Source organism: Adiantum capillus-veneris, chromosome 11, assembly GCF_014529385.1.
Source record: "Adiantum capillus-veneris isolate H3 chromosome 11, ASM1452938v2, whole genome shotgun sequence".
Lineage (NCBI taxonomy): Eukaryota > Viridiplantae > Streptophyta > Polypodiopsida > Polypodiales > Pteridaceae > Adiantum > Adiantum capillus-veneris.
In genome coordinates, this window is record NC_140941.1 from 109,968,935 (window position 1) to 109,987,514 (window position 18,580).

Sequence of the window (18,580 nt, forward strand, 5' to 3'; positions counted from 1 at the left end):
CCCTCTATCTTATTGTTAGATATCTCAAGAACCACGTACATAATTGTCAATCCGTGGGATGTATCTGACATGACTAGTGCATGGAGGCTACAAGATATTGTCAATATCTTTGAGAACATACTCAATCCCAATCGACTGAAATGCAACACTCAATTGTATATTAGACAACAAAACCTAATCGTCACATCGGCAAGAAAATAATGACAATTCACTAAGCTACCATGCTCTAAATTGTACCAAACTTATATGATCATTAGTCAAGAACTAGACACACAAAAAAAGAAGCTAAGTGATCATGCAAAATAAGATCCACTCTAAAGAAGACTACTCCAAATCTGTGTGGTCATCAATGAAGATACAGCTTCACCTTTGCCTCTTGTGCACAAGTGATTGGTCATATGAATAGGCGGTCTCCATGTGCCTTGCCATTGCCTCTGCATAGCAGGGTAGCTCACTATCAATCACAATGAGATAATAATGTCATAAAAATTAAACATTAGGTGCTACAAAATAATGAATAAAGCAAACTCACTACTCTGAAGGCACATCATTAACAACCGAATAATTCCCCACATCATCAATGCTATCATCACTATCTCCAAGCTCGGCAACTTGCGGAGCACAATAGTACTCTTGTACAAAAGGAGACAAGTATCCCTTACATATCTCTAGATCACTCTCCACGACCAAGCAACCATGAGAAGTGTGCATAGCCGCCTTTAATAAAGGCCCTGTACCACCACCAAGCTCCAAACATGTACCTATTTTAGGGCACAAGGACTCTACAAACAATAGCATATGGGAAACACTCCTTTCTAACATGCCTCTCCACCCACCACTCTTGGCATTTGCGAGCAGATAATGGCAAGTAGTGACTAATAATCTCCATTGAGAGATCTTGTTGCAAGACTCTTCCCACCTACTACCATACAAGAAAATGAGGCAACTATGCATGAACATTTAAGAATTTTAGTGCAAAAACAATCACATTGAATAATAAACAATGACACACAAACCTTTTGAGCACTCTCATGATCAAATGAAGGATTACTTCTAGCCTTGTGAAATGCCAAAGCATAGAATACATTCATCTATTATAGCCATGGAAACAACACATAAAAGAGCTAATTTTGCATGTATCAAATTTATTTTAAAGAATTTTTCATGTTTTTTGAAATATGTTTTATTACCTTTTGTGTATGCCCATTCTTTGTTCATGATGAAAATGGCTGAGAGCTCTCCATGATCCCCCTACAATTCATCTCTAGGCCTATGCGTGTGGCCAAGCACTCCACAAGACTAAGAGCAATGCTAGGACAAAGAACAAGCACCCAACCCATGTCATCCATAACTGTAGATGCAACCACCAATGAAAACTTGACATGGTCATGTGTTAGCTCATTCCATGTAGGAATGCCATCAAAACATTGAATAAGCCCACCTACAAGAAAAATTATTGTATTTGAGTGTTAAGAATTTGAGTTAAGTATATGCAGATAGCATTGAAAATTCTCTTACCAGTAGGAAGATCAATAAGAGTAAGATCAGCACTCCATGCACTAGGTTTTCCATTTCTTATCTTCTCATGTTCACCCAAGCCAACAAAAAACTCTCGCATCACCACAAAACCATCCTTGAAATTTCTTGCAGCAGTACTGAACTCCTTGCCAAGCTCAATGTAATCATAAATCCAAACCTTTGACTGTTTTATGTCTCCTTTCTTTTGAATGGAATGGAAACTAGCCAAAGGTGTATGAACCAAATCTCCCTTTCCAACATTCTTTTGGGTATGAGAACTTCCTAAGTTTCTTGTATCTAACAATAGCCAAAAAAATTACACATTTTTTTTCAAATCAATCCATGCCATGATGATTAGCATAAGACATAACAAAAGAGAGAATAGCAGAACATATTGTTCCCATCAACAATTTAACATACTTACCCTTGATTGACATTCCACCCTTGCTTGATGGTGGACGGCCACCACAATTCTTGCCTTGCTCTTGTCTTTCTTGATCTTCTTTTCCTTTGAGAGCTTTCAACTCTTCCTCCATCTTCTTCCTTTGCTCAATAGTCATCTCTCCTGATGACCTTGAGTCGGACTTACATTCACCCTGACGAAGATAATTCTCCTTCTCCTCTTTTAGACACTCACCTTTCTTCATATCAATCCACCAAGGGTGTGCTTACGCTCCCAATCCATGAGAAGAAAGGCTCCACCAGAATCATTGTTCTCTCGGAAGATAGTGGAGGTGTACATACTCTATGTAGGAGGACACATAATTGTCCATGCTTTACATATGTCAGGCATGCAAGTGATCTTCTTACTTCTTATGAGATACATCAAGAACCTACAACAATATGATTACATAAACCTTAAATAAAACTAACTTATATAATACAACAATAGTCACTTTTAGCAAAGTGCATAACATAGGAATTACCTATAGACCAATCAACGAGAAGAATTTTTCAATTCCACATGCTTTGATGGTGGAGTAGCCACATTCATCTCCTTTTGAAATTCGTAAAAAGTATTCCTCTATATCTACTAACAAGTCTTCAAAATATGACTCCAAGTGAACATCTAAAGGCAAAACCACCTTGTGAACTCCATGTGTGGAATCTACAACCTGTTGTAAAAGCCTTCTTACATCCTCGAAGACTTGATCTATCCATACTTCCTTGACCAACCAAGGGATATAGAAATGATCTCCCAAAGGCATTCCAAAACTTTGGCGAAAGTTCTCATCTGCTCCCAAAAGCTTTAGCATTTTTATCTTTAGCTCTTGAGAACATGTAGCAAAAGATATAGATTAGAGTTTCTCTATTGTAATCTTGAATTTGTCATCCTCAAAAGGAAGACTCCTTAAAATTAGAAACCATTCTTCTCCATTAGCAAGATTCACCACGAATAGATTCTACAATAACCAAACAAAATAAACAAAAAATCTTTTTATTATATTTTACAAAGAGTGTAGTACTCACCCAAGTCATGCGTCTATTGTAAGCTTTAACAAAATTCCTCTTTGCTTGAATCTTAGCCCTCACACGCTCATCTTGTGACAAAGTAAGAGGTATCTTATTTAATGCTACCTTTAAATTAGACTTCCATTTATTCTGCACACACCATTTCAATAAAATGTATCAAGAATCAAAAAGATTATGAGGATCTTACCAAATCTTAACAATTTAAGTACATACCCCATAAACCACGGGACCAAGGATAGACTGAGTACGAGGATACCAAACCCTCTTTCTTGATTGTGCTTCTTGAGCCCTTGCTTTCTCCATTAACACTCATTCATCCTCATTAAAATTTTCAATGACTTGACCCATCTAAAGAACAAACGGTACTTGTATGATACAAGTAGTCTTTGAGGTTGATCTTAATGATTGCTTCTTCATTCACTCTACATAAACAATAAACCATAAAAATTTACCTCAAGACGTATCATTAAAACAAAGACAAAGAAAAATTCAATGTACAAATGAAAATAAGACTTACATGTTCAATCTCTGAAGAGCATCAATTAATATTAACTCCTCTTGCTGGGTAGGGACGATAAATTGTGCCAAAACCCTCACATGTTTCTTCTTGTCATTACGTGAGACCTCGCTTATGCCCTCCATCCAAGCTCATCCTCAAACTCTTTGGTAACCATATGCCAATACTTGTCCCAAGTTTTTGTAATGTCCTCATTAACATCTCTAGCTGAACCATCTAGAAGATTTATCGATAAGATGAACATACCTTTCATCTTAAGGTACCCTTCTCCTTCAAAAACCTTCTTAAGTAGATAAGGGTCCCTTCTAGGCTCTCGTACTCTCTCATTTATCAAACAACTACAAAGAGGAATCATAGGGGTTATACATCCTATATTCAGGGTTAAACTATCTATAAACTCGGAGCCTTGAGACTTGATAATAGCTTGTGGGATGACCTCCTCAACCGCTTTGTCACCTGTCACCTTCTCATTGTCCTTGATACCCCCATCTACATCCTTATCATTGGTGGCCTCTTTATCTCCTTGATCATCCTGAATGTCTTCTATTTTTTGATTAGCCTGAGCATTTTCAGCTTTATCAAGTGACTTCTCGCTACCCTCGTTGCTAGCAAACAGATTTCCTCTTCTTGCATATGACTTTGGGTGAACCTTTTTCCCTCTTTCCAAAGCTAGAAGCCTTTCATAAAGAAGAAATTAACGAGTATCAACAAAAATAAGAAAACTTACATACATTTAAAAATTCTTCAAAACAAGATGCCAAATTTAAAATTCAAAACTTAAGAACATGCATTTTAATCAAATCTGACATCCCTTTTTGCAGACTCGGGCTTTGTATCCAGCCTCACCATTTATGTGTATGTAGGGTGGGTATGTGTGTGTGTGTGTGCATGCGCACGCACGCATGCATGCTCTCTTCCATACAGCATCTAAATTCTCACAAGGGTTTCGCCAGCAAAACCCCTGGCATGGCGCTGATTCTCACCATTCTCAGCCCTCCTCATGATTCTACATCCTCACCATTCTACATCCCACAGGGGTTTCGCCGGCAAAAGCCCTGGAATAACACACTTCAACCGAACCCCAATCAACAACAGCAACATCAGGCCTAGTGCAAAGCAGATATGGAACTCTCCTATTTGCACTAATGGAAGTCTCCAATAAGAGTGCTAGAGCTTGGGACTCTCATTGGCCATGGATCAGTAGGTACGGAGCATGATTGTAACATTTAATGGCCTAATAACTTATGTGTAGCGGAAATTAGCATGAACATAGTGGGCATTTCATTAGAATAGATTCCTAATGAGAATTACAAGAGTGCTTGGGTGGAGAGAGCAACAAAAAGCATAACACCTAGTTAGATAGCATCGACAATACTTTCAAAAGAGAGAGAAATTAAGCTATTGACAACAGTTGAGGATCGGATTTGCATGGAGCCGGTCCCCCCTCCAAAAGGCTTTGTATTATGGTTTCTCCCATCAAGAGAGACATTGTACAATACAATTCTTTGTGTTCCTTCAAGACTAGCTAGTGCAATGAAGATGAAATCTTCATGCACTAAGCAAAACACTTAAAAAACACAACTTTAATTATCCCCGTTCTCAGACCCAAGACCTCACACACCTTCGAAGATGGTGAGAGCTAGCAGGGTATGAGAGTAGATTGAGAGGAAGAAGGAGTATCTTACGAGAAAGATGTACATCTCCTCACATAATCACTCATATTAGCATAGATTAGCTTATTAATTAGCTTGGTAGAGGAGATGAGCATGCATTGAAGCTTGGCTCTTGGTTGGATTTGCATCCACATGCCAAGAGAGTGTTGATGTAGGCTTTTATCTCACAAGCTTGGAGTAGGTGATGAGCTCTCCATTAAAGCTTGGGAAGGGATAGTCTTCTTTGCTTCACACATAGACTGTGTGTGAGTGTGTGTGATAATGCCTTGCAAAAATCAGCCCTCTCTCTCTCTCTTGGGCGAGCCCTCTTGCTATTTGCTCTTGCTGAGCCCTCATTGGCTCTCCCCAAGTCAAGCCAATGACCATTAAGCAGCATAAGTGATAGCCTTTTGACATGTGTCCCCCTTTCCCCTTTTGTGAGAGCTTTAGGTAATTAAATAATTAAACTAAACTCTCATTGGACCCCTTTGCCTCCTGGCCAATAGGAATCACGCAAGCCATTGGGCTCTTGAATGCTCATTGGACCCCTTGGGAGATTGCCCAATAGTCTTCTAGGAGACTTAATTCTCATTGGTTTCTTTTATTAAATGTTTTTAAATTAATTAAACTAGATTTACTCTAGCTTAATTCTCATTGGTCCACTTCAAGGGTCATCCAATAGAAACTAGGCACACCTTGTTGGCATCTGGCCTAGGGAGCTAACATGTGTCCCTCATTCCCTTTGTGTAAAGGGAGCCTGTGTGTGTGTGTGTGATTTTCTCTCTCATCCCCTACCTTTAGGGCTCGCCCCCTCCCATGTAGGGATATGCAAAGACTTTTTTACACACACAAAGCATCCAATTTCCCCTAGGTTTGACCTTTGGACACAACCTTTGAATTTTGGAACCTTAGCATTTTGGAAGTCTTAATGGGCTGAACCTTAGAATCTTTTTAGCCCATTGTTGCACATGGATCTTTTGCAGATGCCCCCCCCTTTTGGATCCCTATTTTCCCTCATTTGGATCCCTACTGTGGCTTGTCTGCTAGCTTCACCAATATTCTAACCTTTTCTCCCCTGGCACTTCCCCACATTAAATGATCAGTTTAATATGATAAAGTCATTTAGGAGAATTAGATATTGATTATTATGACATTACCTCTCTCTTGAAATCATAGTCATCCTCGACTATGGTGTAGAGAAGATAAATCATGTTCATGAGTCCTTTTCTTAGCGGGTAGAGGATCCCTATGTTACCCTACGACATCATTCCACAATGGATGACTAGTCCATCTGGCGCTTGAGAGCCTAAGGCTGCCGCAAGCATGTCTGCACATTAGTCCTATCAGTCTTCCATTGTAGAGTGACAAGCTCTACTTGGTGTTTGGGAGATGTCGTCTCCGCAAACTTGATCTAAGCATGCATACTACTTCATTTTTGTGCACAAATAAAGAAAAAGAGTCTTATAACACAAAAACTTTGTGCATTTTTAACATTTTGTACATTTGCTTACTCTTGTGAAGCATTGTAAGCATTGACAAGGTTTAGGTTATCCTTTAATTCTATGCCTTGCATCCATCTAGCATCTTCAAAAGGATAATTCTTAAACTTAATAAGATATCATCGGATAGTCTTACCACCTCTTAATACCTTGTCTTCATGTCGGAGAATGGACTCGGGCTGCAGCACCTCCTCTTGGTCCTCGATCTCCGGTGGGTCTTCAATAGTTGGTTCTTGAGGTGGCTCTCCTTTGTAAGGCTTTAATAGGCTCACATGGAAAGAATTGTGTATGAGCCAATTATTGGGCAACTTGAGTTGATAGGCCATCTCGTTGATTGGCCTAAGAATCTAGAAGGGACCATAGTACCTTTTTGCTAGTTTAGCATAGTACTTTTGGTGGCCCGTAGGATTCTTGCCCGTCGTGTGCCTTAATCGAGCCTTGGGAAACTTTAACAAGACCCAATCGTTAAAGGCTTGGGCTCTTCTGTGCTTGTCAGCAGCAGCCTTTTGCCTTTGTTGTGAGATAGAGATAGCATCCTTAATCTTTTGAAAAGATTCTTGTAGGTCTCGGCTATACTCATCTGCAGCGAAGATCTTCCCATGTACTTTAAGTAGCAAAGGACATTTTGATCTTCCCTCAATTACCTCGAAAGATGCTTTTCCCGTGGAAGTATGTACAGTGTTATTGTAAGCATACTCCACTAAGGGTAAGTACTTCTCCCATTGGGATCTTTGATCTACTTCCGTTACATAGGCTTTTAGTAGATCGAGAATGGTTAGGTTAGCTATTTCACTTTGGCCATCCGGTTGTGGATGATAGGCCGAAGAGAAGTTTAGCCTTGTCCCTAAATTCTCAAAGAGACCCTTCCAGAAATTATTGGTCATTCTAGGATCTCTATCCGACACTATGGACATTGGCAAGCCATGGTACTTGAAGATTTGTGACATGAAGAGGGTTGCCATTTGATGGGCTTTGATAGTCTTTTTGACAGGTATAAAATGAGCTTGTTTACTGAACGTGTCTACTATCGTCCATATTCCCGTATTCCCATGGATATACTTAGGCAATCCAAAGATAAATTTCATGGATATGCTCTCCCATGGTGAATTAGGGATTGGCAAGGGTTGAAGCAATCCAAGTTGCTTCCCTCTATCAAATTTTTTCTTTTGGCATACCACACATTTAGAAACATACTCTTGTATGTTCACTTTCATGGTAGGCCAATAGAAATATGTTTCAATTCCCTTTAAGGTAGACTGAATCCCTCTATGCCCCGCATAAGGTGGAGCATGAGATTCATACATTACTTTCTCACGTAGTGAGTTAGTAACGCATAGTCTATTGCCATAGAGAAGATAACCATCTTGTAAGGTAAATGGTTCTTCTTTCTTCCCTAATGCAAGGGCTGAAATCACATCTCTAAAATCGGGATCAATAGCGTACTCATCTATCATTGAAGATAGATCATTGTGAGTTGCTATGGAAACCGCAATCACTCTCGGCCGTCTTGAGAGTGCATCAGCTACTTGATTATGCTTGCCAGCAATGTGAGCAATATGAAAATGATATTGCGAAAGTAAATTTGCCCACCTCATTTGTTTGTCAGAGAGCTTGGTCTGCGTCATGAAGTACTTAAGACTTTGGTGACCCGTTCACAGAATGAAAGGAGTCCCCAATAAATAGTGCTTCCATGAGTCTAAGGCATGTAGAACTGCAAGGAGTTCCTTTTCGTATATGCCTAGAGCTTGCTCAACAGGGTCGAGCCTTCGACTCTCATAGCCTATGGCGTGCCCTTCTTGGAGCGAAACAGCTCCAAGGCAATCACCACAAGGATCACATTGGACCTCAAATGGTTTTGAGAGATCCGGTAGTGTAAGCACAGGTTGAGAGATAACCCTATCGAAAGCATTGTTCTCCTTAGCAGACCATGTATACCTAACGCTTTTCTTTGTTAGTTCATGTAATGGTCTCGCAATTTGTGAGAACTTTTCTATGAAGCATCTATAGTATACACACATACCTATAAAGATTCTTAGTTCATGAAGATTCCTTGGTTTAGGCCATCCTTTTATTACCTCTAACTTTGATGGATCCATTTGGATGCCATCTTGAGAGATAATATGACCTAAATACTGAATCTCTTGCAAGAAAAATTCACTTTTCTTTCGATTAACATAAAGTTTATTCTCTCTCAAAACTTGAAATATTACCTGGAGGTGTTGCTTGTGTTCCTCCAATGAATTAGAGTAGATGATAATATCATCAACAAACACTCCAGTGAAGGTTCGATGAGGCCTGAACAGCTTCTCCATCAAGCGGTTGAATGTGGCTAGTGCATTGGTCAAGCCAAAAGGCATGACAATGTATTCGTAAAGACCAAATGTGGTGCGAAATGCGGTCTTTACAATGTCTTGATCAACTATCCTTATTTGATGATAGCCACTTTTTAGGTCAATCCTACTGAAGTAGGTCGATCCTTGTAGCTTATCAAATAGGTCTTCTACCCGTGGAACGGGAAACCTATTTTTGATAGTGATCCTATTTAGTGCTCTATAGTCGACACACATATGATATGTGCCATCTTTCTTCTGCACTAATAGCACAGGTGAGCAAAATGGAGATGAGCTTGGCCTAACCATACCCTTCTCAACTAACTCATGCACTTGCCGCATAACCTCCTCTTGTTGAGCTTGAGAAACTCTATAAGGAGGTTTGTTAGGCGGTGAACTTCCTGGAAGAAGTTCAATTGCATCGTCATCATTACCTCGTTTAGGAGGTAGCTCACAAGGGATGTCGTCAATAAAAACATCTTGAAACCCCTTGAGAAAATTGGATGACTCTAATTCCTTTTGGTTGCTTTTATTTTCTTTTGCTAAAGATTTAGGTTCATTTTGAGAATCTTTAAGAAAAATCATGTACACGGAAATAGAGCTCTTTATTGACTTGTTGAAAGCTGGTGTATGTACAATGGGGATAGTGTTACCCATTTCCTTAGCATCTATATACATGTCTTTTTCCCTTAATTTAAAGGAGATTCTCCTTTCAGGAAATTTAACATCGGCAGCCAGGCGGTCAAACCATGGTGTCCCTAGGATTACATCCTCATGCTTGAGAGGAGAGATAAATAAGTCCTCTTTGTCCACATAGTCTTGGACATGAAGCCTCAATTTCCCGATTAAGGGAGTGACTGAAGCTTCTTGCCCCTTGAAGGCACAGTCTGCGGGTAGGACATCTCCCATCTCGTAGGATTGTATGCCTAGCTTGGTGGCCAACTCTATAGATATACAATTGTGAGTAGAACCAGGGTCAAAGAGAATAAAAGCATCATGTTCTCTTACCTTTCCTCAAGCATGGCATAGAGGAGATCCTTTGTGGTGAGTTTGGTGAGTCTCCTCCTCTTGGATTTCAACCAAGGAAGCTCTAGGAGGATCTTGGTGGTTTTTCTTTTGGGGACAAGCGTGGTACGCATGCCCTTGTTCACCGCACTTGAAACAACGGTTATCCTTACAATAATGCTCAAGCTCTTCAAGAGAGAGTTTATTCTTACCTTTGTAAACTCCCTTCTCTTTAGCTTTGTTGGAGTTGCCCTTAGGAGACTTTTGGACATTGTCCTTCCCCTTAGGCTCATTGGAACCCTTGTTTTCCGGGGGCTTATTATTTCTTTTAGCCCCCGTTTGGAAATTGATTCGAGAGGCCACCATAGTGTGGTGTATTACCGTCGATATGGTACGTAGCCTTTGGGAGTTGACATACTCCGCCATTTCTTCGGTTGCGCCCACACAAAATTGTTGCTTTTTCTCTCCAAAATCCAACTTTTTGAAGACAGTGGCTTTGAGTTGTAGGTCCCAAAACTTGTCTACATATTTGTGGATGGATTCATTGGGAGAGAGCTTTCACCGTTGGCTCGTAGTCTAGACCACCATTGTCTGGCGGACTTTTGAAAGTGCATAGCTACATGGCATAGATTAGAGGACTCCGTGAAGCCCTCATCTCCAAACGCCGCATCGAATTGTTGGATAAAGGCCAAGACTTTGTCCGTAGCACCAAAGGTACCATCATAGGTAAGGAAAGAGATGCTCTTCCCTCCCTCTTTGAATTTCTTCAGCTTGGATGACCTCTTCCATGCGGCATAGGATTTCCTATGGCCTCTTCTTTTTGATGGTTCAAAGGTTGCACCATCACTTTCTTCAGAAGGTGAAGAATTTGAAGAAGGTGGAGAAGAGGGTGACCTCTTTCTCGCCTTTTTCTTGTCTTGATCTTTGTCGTCTTCACCATAGCTTTCATAAGAGGAAGAGGATGAAGAAGATGGAGAAGAGGGTGTCCTCTTTCTCACATTTTTCTTCTCTTTCTTTTTATCATTCCTCTTTGAATTATGGCATGGAGAAGAGTGTGATGGTCTTCTCCGCTTTGGTGGTGATGGAGAGCATTTAGCCCACCGTCTTCGTGGAGCCATCTCCACCGAGGTGGCACGAGACTCGCTTCTTTCTAGTTCCTTCGGTGGAGGCTCTTGAGTTCTCCTTTGGAAAGGAGATGCATCATCAAGAAGTAAATTCTTGAGCCCTTCGTATGGATTCTCTTCTTCTTCCCGAATCGGAGAGAGACCTCTTTTGGTAGTCTCACAAGGAGGCTTCCTAGGTGTTCTCTCATCATGGTGATGAGCTTGGAGAATCCCGTGAACACGGAGCTGCCGTTGCACTTCACTTTGGAGAGACGGATTGCCCATGGCTTGTTGAAGTCTAGTAACAAGATAATTAACAAGCATTGAAGCATCATTAGTAGCTTGCTCATGAGCAAAATCAAAGTTATCAACATTAATTTCACTCTCTTTACTATTGTCAGCCATTCTAACAACCTTTAGGTGTAAACTTTTTAGGTGTACTTTGCACTTCAAGCCCTAGTTGCTACTCCTCTTTACCCCTTTAGAAAAATCACTCAAGCTACTGTACCGGTGGCTCAAATACCATTAATTGCAAGGAATGGAAGAGAGGGTCTTTCGACACCAAAACAGAACCGGCTCCCATCAAGCTTCTAATAGCTCAAAAGTGGTTAAGCCGTAGGCAAGCCCCGTAGGACTCCACTATGAAGACCATAACTCTCGACGGTGATGTCCCGTTAACTGCACAAAGGCAGGCACACTGCAAGGCTGAAAAATCCATATTCTACTTACTCACAGGCAATTAATAATACCAACCATTTGTAGCTAGCTTGAGGACCTCCCTTCTTGAGCAAGAAAAGAGAAACCTTGAGCCCTGATACCAATGTAACATTTAATGGCCTAATAACTTATGTGTAGCGGAAATTAGCATGAACATAGTGGGAATTTCATTAGAATAGATTCCTAATGAGAATTACAAGAGTGCTTGGGTGGAGAGAGCAACAAAAAGCATAACACCTAGTTAGATAGCATCGACAATACTTTCAAAAGAGAGAGAAATTAAGCTATTGACAACAGTTGAGGACCGGATTTGCATGGAGCCGGTCCCCCCTCCAAAAGGCTTTGTATTATGGTTTCTCCCATCAAGAGAGACATTGTACAATACAATTCTTTGTGTTCCTTCAAGACTAGCTAGTGCAATGAAGATGAAAGCTTCATGCACTAAGCAAAACACTTAAAAAAAACACTTTAATTATCCCCGTTCTCAGACGAAAGACCTCACACATCTTCGAAGATGGGGAGAGCTAGCAGGGTATGAGAGTAGATTGAGAGGAAGAAGGAGTATCTTACGAGAAAGATGTACATCTCCTCACATATTCACTCATATTAGCATAGCTTAGCTTAGTAATTAGCTTGGTAGAGGAGATGAGCATGCATTGAAGCTTGGCTCTTGGTTGGATTTGCATCCACATGCCAAGAGAGTGTTGATGTAGGCTTTTATCTCACAAGCTTGGAGTAGGTGATGAGCTCTCCATTAAAGCTTGGGAAGAGATAGTCTTCTTTGCTTCACACATAGACTGTGTGTGAGTGTGTGTGTGATAATGCCTTGCAAAAATCAGCCCTCTCTCTCTCTTGGGCGAGCCCTCTTGCTATTTGCTCTTGCTAAGCCCTCATTGGCTCTCCCCAAGTCAAGCCAATGACCATTAAGCAGCATAAGTGATAGCCTTTTGACATGTGTCCCCCTTTCCCCTTTTGTGAGAGCTTTAGGTAATTAAATAATTAAACTAAACTCTCATTGGACCCCTTTGCCTCCTGGCCAATAGGAATCAGGCAAGCCATGGGGCTCCTGAATGCTCATTGGACCCCTTGGGAGACTGCCCAATTGTCTTCTAGGAGACTTAATTCTCATTGGTTTCTTTTATTAAATGTTTTTAAATTAATTAAAATAGATTTACTCTAGCTTAATTCTCATTGGTCCACTTCAAGGGTCATCCAATAGAAACTAGGCACACCTTGTGGGCATCTGGCCTAGGGAGCTGACATGTGTCCCTCATTCCCTTTGTGTAAAGGGAGCCAGTGTGTGTATGTGTGTGTGATTTTCTCTCTCATCCCCTACATTTAAGGCTCGCCCCCTCCCATGTAGGGATATGCAAAGACGTTTTTACACACACTAAGCATCCAATTTCCCCTAGGTTTGACCTTTGGACACAACCTTTGAATTTTGGAACCTTAGTATTTTGGAAGTCTTAATGGGCTGAACCTTAGGGTCTTTTTAGCCCATTGTTGCACATGGCTCTTTTGCAGATGGCCCCCCCTTTTGGATCCCTATTTTCCCTCATTTGGATCCCTACTGTGGCCGATCTGCTAGCTTCACCAATATTCTAACCTTTTCTCCCCTGGCACTTCCCCACATTAAATGATCAGTTTAATATGAGAAAGTCATTTAGGAGAATTAGATATTGATTATTATGACAATGATGATCGTGACTATCCACCCCACGCTACTCAGCCAGATGAACTGTATGAGGAGTTTGCAACGGTTGTGTTGAAACAACTTTTGCTCATCTTATGGGGTGAAAGCATGAATAGGTGGAATGATATTTAAGCTATTAGAGAGCATATCACAAAAACAATCTTGTGGAAAAAAGAATACAAACTAAATAAAATGTATAAGTGATTGCACTTATACATTTTATTCTTTAAGAGCTATCCATTGACATATATCATGATAGAAATTTTATGTGAGCTCATGTCTAATTGTAGGCCAAAGTTTTTGATAGTAGGTGTCCATGGACACAGCTATTTGAGCCACCATTCTATGCTTTCACCCTATGTCTTGGCTGACATGGATGATGATGAATAATATGTTGTCTACACCTCTGTGATCAAGTTCGCCTTGGGAGGTCACAAAGGCTACCGACACAAGATCATGGCAATTGCAAAAGGGTCGTCTGTTGAGTTGTAGGGAGGGGTTGTCAGATTCCAGTGGCAGATTAGTTTCATGGTTTTGTGCTATGCCTTCCTTTCTAGTGCTGTACATATACCAATTTCTATGAGAAAAAGGTAGCTACATAAAGGGAAGCATGCTTCTAGAGTATTGAACAGTCCCCAAGAGATATGTATTCCATATGTGGTATACTTTTGAAAGCACAAAAGGCTATTTAATATGCTTCCTGTTGGATTTTGGAAATTGGATTGATATTGGGATATGCACAATAGGTGTAGAGTTAGGAAGATCCATACTATTTTCAGCTAATAAGGGTCAAGGGCACATCTCCAGATGCTACGTCTTGGACTATAGTTAATGGTAGGTATGCCAACAAGGGGGCTCTAGAGAGAATCTCCACAGATGGTCACCATTACATCTTCATTGCAAAGGATGTTAAATCCCCCCCCCCCCCCCCCCCCCCCCCCACAACCATTCTTTATCCTCACAATTCTCCGTCCTCACAAGGATTTTATCGACGAAACGCCTAGAATGGCACACTCCAATCCTGCTCAGTCATCATCCCAAGAGCTCACATGCTAGATCTTGGCCACTTGCTCATTCATCCCAAGAGCTCACATGCTGGATTTGGCATCATCCCAAGAGATCGCAGACACCTACTCCGTCATTGTCATGGCATCATCCCAAGAGCTCTCAGCCACCTGCTCATTTCAACCTACGAAGTGTGGCAGCCAAATCTATGCTGATAGGAGATTCGCCGCCGAAACCCCTCCAGTACCTGGTCACGTTTTTGACAAGTATGCCGTGTGTGGGTGGATCTTATGGAAAATCAAGGAAAACATGATTTTTGAATCATGGAACTGCTACTTGCATTTGCTAATTTGGTAATCTCTATCGCTTGTCGGCATCAATTGCCTTTGGCATTATCTTGACCTTGACCTTGATGCTCGTGCAGGAAGTGTTCATAGCCGTGATGCATACACATGTGTACAAGGCAGCTTATGTAAACGTGCTCCTAATGTGGGTATGCTGGTATTACTAGTACGCGCTCTTAATGTCGGTGAAGGTACAGATTTGATGAATTTGTAGGAAGCTGAGAAAGAGAGGATTTTTGCCGCCGAAACCCCTCCAAGACCTGGTCATGTTTTTGCTAATAAACATTCGGGGTGACAACCTATGCTGATAGGAATATGAGAGAGAGGAGTACCTGGTCACCTTTTTGTTGGTTGCACCGTTTCATTGTATGCTCTAGGGATCACAGAGGAGGATACAGAGCTGCGTTTTCAAGCTGTCCACACAATCGAAGAAGTCCACGCAAGCGTTTGAAGCAGAAATACTAGGGGGACACTCAAGTCTTTTCATTTCACTAGGCATGTTAATCTTAATGAGCATCTGAGAGTTATAGGGGTGTTGGGGGTCCCATCGTTGCATAGCTCCAATGACGAACAAAATTATCAATCCGGAGGGATGAGCTACCCGGGTATGGCATGAAAACACTCACACAATTAGAGAGCTAATCATGGCAACATGAATGGTTAACTCTATGAGGTGAGCTTCTCGGCCTATGGAGGAGCTAAGCCACAATGAAGGGCAATCTCCACATCCACTTCTCTTCACCTCCAATCAACCCAATCACATACACTAACGATTGCAAGACACACACAACACTAATCATATCATGAAACACACTAATCGCAAGCACACATACATAGATTTATCGAGCACCACACTCCAATCAAACCTACATACACACACAAGCAAAAGAGGGCAATCACACAAGATTAGAGTGGGATTAACCACTAATTAGTTAAGATCTAGCTAATCTAAGCATCATAGGCAATCATAATAAGCATGAGAGAGGCATAGTGAAAGATAATTAAGCATTGATTAGTGTTAACCAAGTGACATGAGCAAGGAGAAGCTCAAGGACACCATAGCCACACACCTCAAGAGCTCTCATCAAAGAGTGCTCTCAACAAATGAGCTTGAGAACCCTAATTTATTTACACACTACTCTACATACCTAGGGTAAAAATATGCAATGCTTGGGCCCCAAGGCCTTTAGGGATCCACCACTTATGGAATCTGCTACCTAGGCACACTAACTGGCCTGTTCTTTACAGCTTAGAACTCCCATTGAGACCGTAACACATCAAAATATTACAATGGCTTGAAATAAATCAGGAATTTACAATACATGGCCATTTTGGGAAAATGTGGAAAATGTGTAATTCCAATCTTCATTGCTTCTTTGTATTCATCCTCGATGTGCATTTGTACATCTTTGATCTTTAGCAACTTTTGTTAACTGACGTTGACTCAGTCAACATTCTCCTCTTCCGATTTTAGTGCCCATCCTTGGGAACTATTGAAAAGTGTCCGTGGAGGTTGTGGAAGGTAATTTTTGATGCGTTGTTGATGGCATGATTGTCTTCATTTGTCGTTGAATTTGTTGATGAGGTTCTATTTGTTGCAGCATCTTGATTGGTCCAAATTTGTCTGATATGAGATATGATGTTGCATTTGTCCATTGTAATAGCATAATGATGAGGTTGATGTTTATTTATGAAAAGTATGTACAAGTAGTACTTATGTTCTTTTAAGATCCATTGTGATGCTATCCATCCCATGTCTTTGTCTTTTTGTGCTGATTTCCTATCCTTAATCCAAACCGGATCATTGACTTTGACTAAATTTCTCAGAACAACCACTTGCTTGACTATCTTTTGCTTTCTTGAGTACTTTGGCTGAAATATCTTTGCTTTTCTGGGTGTCTCCTTAGAGGTTTCAGATGTGTCAGCAATTGACTTGAAGTTTTGAAAGCCTGACTTGCTTGAAGAAGCTAATCCATGAGGGTTCTTTGATGTAGAGGCATATGCTGTTACACCTTCTTTGCCAGTCAGTGGAGTTCCACTTTAGCTTTACCTTTGTCTACAAGATTTGTCTTTGATTCTTGTGACTTCTGTAACTCTGAATCTAGCATTAACAGTAATTGTAAATGTTGTTGGCTACCTCTTGGAAAAGAGAGTATTAGCATTGTGTCTTCTTTGTAGGCCTTGTGTTGCTCTAACCATTGATGTCCAAGGATGACATCTACAAGAATTTATTTTGAAGACTTTACCTGAAACTTCACCTGCTCTTCATGATTTTGGATGCTAAGGGTAGCAACCATTTCTTCTTGACCTGTAGCCTTACCATGATTTCCTTGTTACCTGGCTTGCTCTGAGTAATCTCAAGAATGCTTTAGATGTTGTCTGAAACCATATTTCAATTTGCTTCTTTATCTAGTAGAGCATTGCATCTGACACTTGCTCCATTTATACTACTGAGGCCCATAGCTATTCTCATTGTTGGCTCTATTGAAGATTTATGTCCTTATTTTGCCATGGTCTCATCTTGATCTAACTGTGTCTCTATGGAGGGTGACTTGAGACTTTGTGTTCCACTTTGACTTACATCGATTGATTAAGCTGGCAATGTATGGACCTTTGGACTTCCTATTGCCTCTTGGTTGTCTGCAACCTTGTTCTTTTGTACTTCTGCCTTTGGTTGAATTCTCTGATCAATAGCTTTCATGGTTGCTCTTTGCTCTGTTTGATTTGCACTTGCTATTGCCTGATTGTCTTTATGCTCTTCTGAAGTTTTGATTGTAGAGTTGAATCATCTTCAATAAAATATGCTTTGATGTAAGTCTCCATTTTAATTGTGCTTGAGGACCTTGTGCTGTCGTCGGTGAGTGACCAGCCTTGGTCTTCATTCTTTGTTGTCGCTGAAGACTGCATCTTCATTGGATTCTGTATCTCTAACATATTCAGGACCATTGGCATTCCCATTATGATGTTGTCTAGCATATCCTTTGCTGTGATCACATGGAATTGAGCTATGATGATCTGTGAACTTACTTCAATGATGGTGGAGATGATTCCCCAGCATTCTGCTCGTTTGTCTCCAGATATGCTCACAAATTCAGAAGCATCTTCCAGCTATGGTTGGCCACATTTTTTCCAAGTCCAAAAGGACATGAGGTTCTTGTCTAGCTAAAAATCTAGCTTTACTTCTCTTGACAGCTTTTCTTCGTTCTCACCAACAATGTTGCACTTGATCGTCTCAGGATTTCTTTCTGTATTGACTGCCTTTGTTGTAGCAGTGTCCTTTTGTTGAGCTTTATCTACATTTTCTTTGCTTTGACCACATGCTTCCGTTGATGACGACTCATATGACTGTAAAAGTGCACTTTTTGTTTGCAATTGATGAGCAATATCTGCTTGCATCTTGTTGAAGATGATGAAACAGGAAACAGAAGGAAGACAGCAACTCAGAGTAGGAAGAAGATGGAGAAGGAGAAGACACAGAGCTTGTGTACGAGATCTCTGTAGTCTCTCTCTTTGTATTAGAATAATAGTGTATGTAAACTCAGAGCTACAAAGCATATATGAAACCCTAAGAGATAAGGTGTCCTTTCACACCGAATGTTCAGGGGGAAAAAACCCAGTGGGAGAAAAGTGCCCCTGGTGAAGCGCGTATACACACTAACACTACTACATGTCTACAAATCCCCCTGTAGTGATAGTGTGAATCCGTACAAGGTAGCAGATCATC

At 40.7% G+C, this 18,580-nt stretch overlaps 1 pseudogene; it reads right to left on the reverse strand.

Moving 5' to 3' along the window:
- Positions 1-324: 324 nt before the first annotated feature.
- LOC147447810 (uncharacterized) lies at positions 325-2,774 on the reverse strand (annotated as a pseudogene).
- Positions 2,775-18,580: the final 15,806 nt, after the last annotated feature.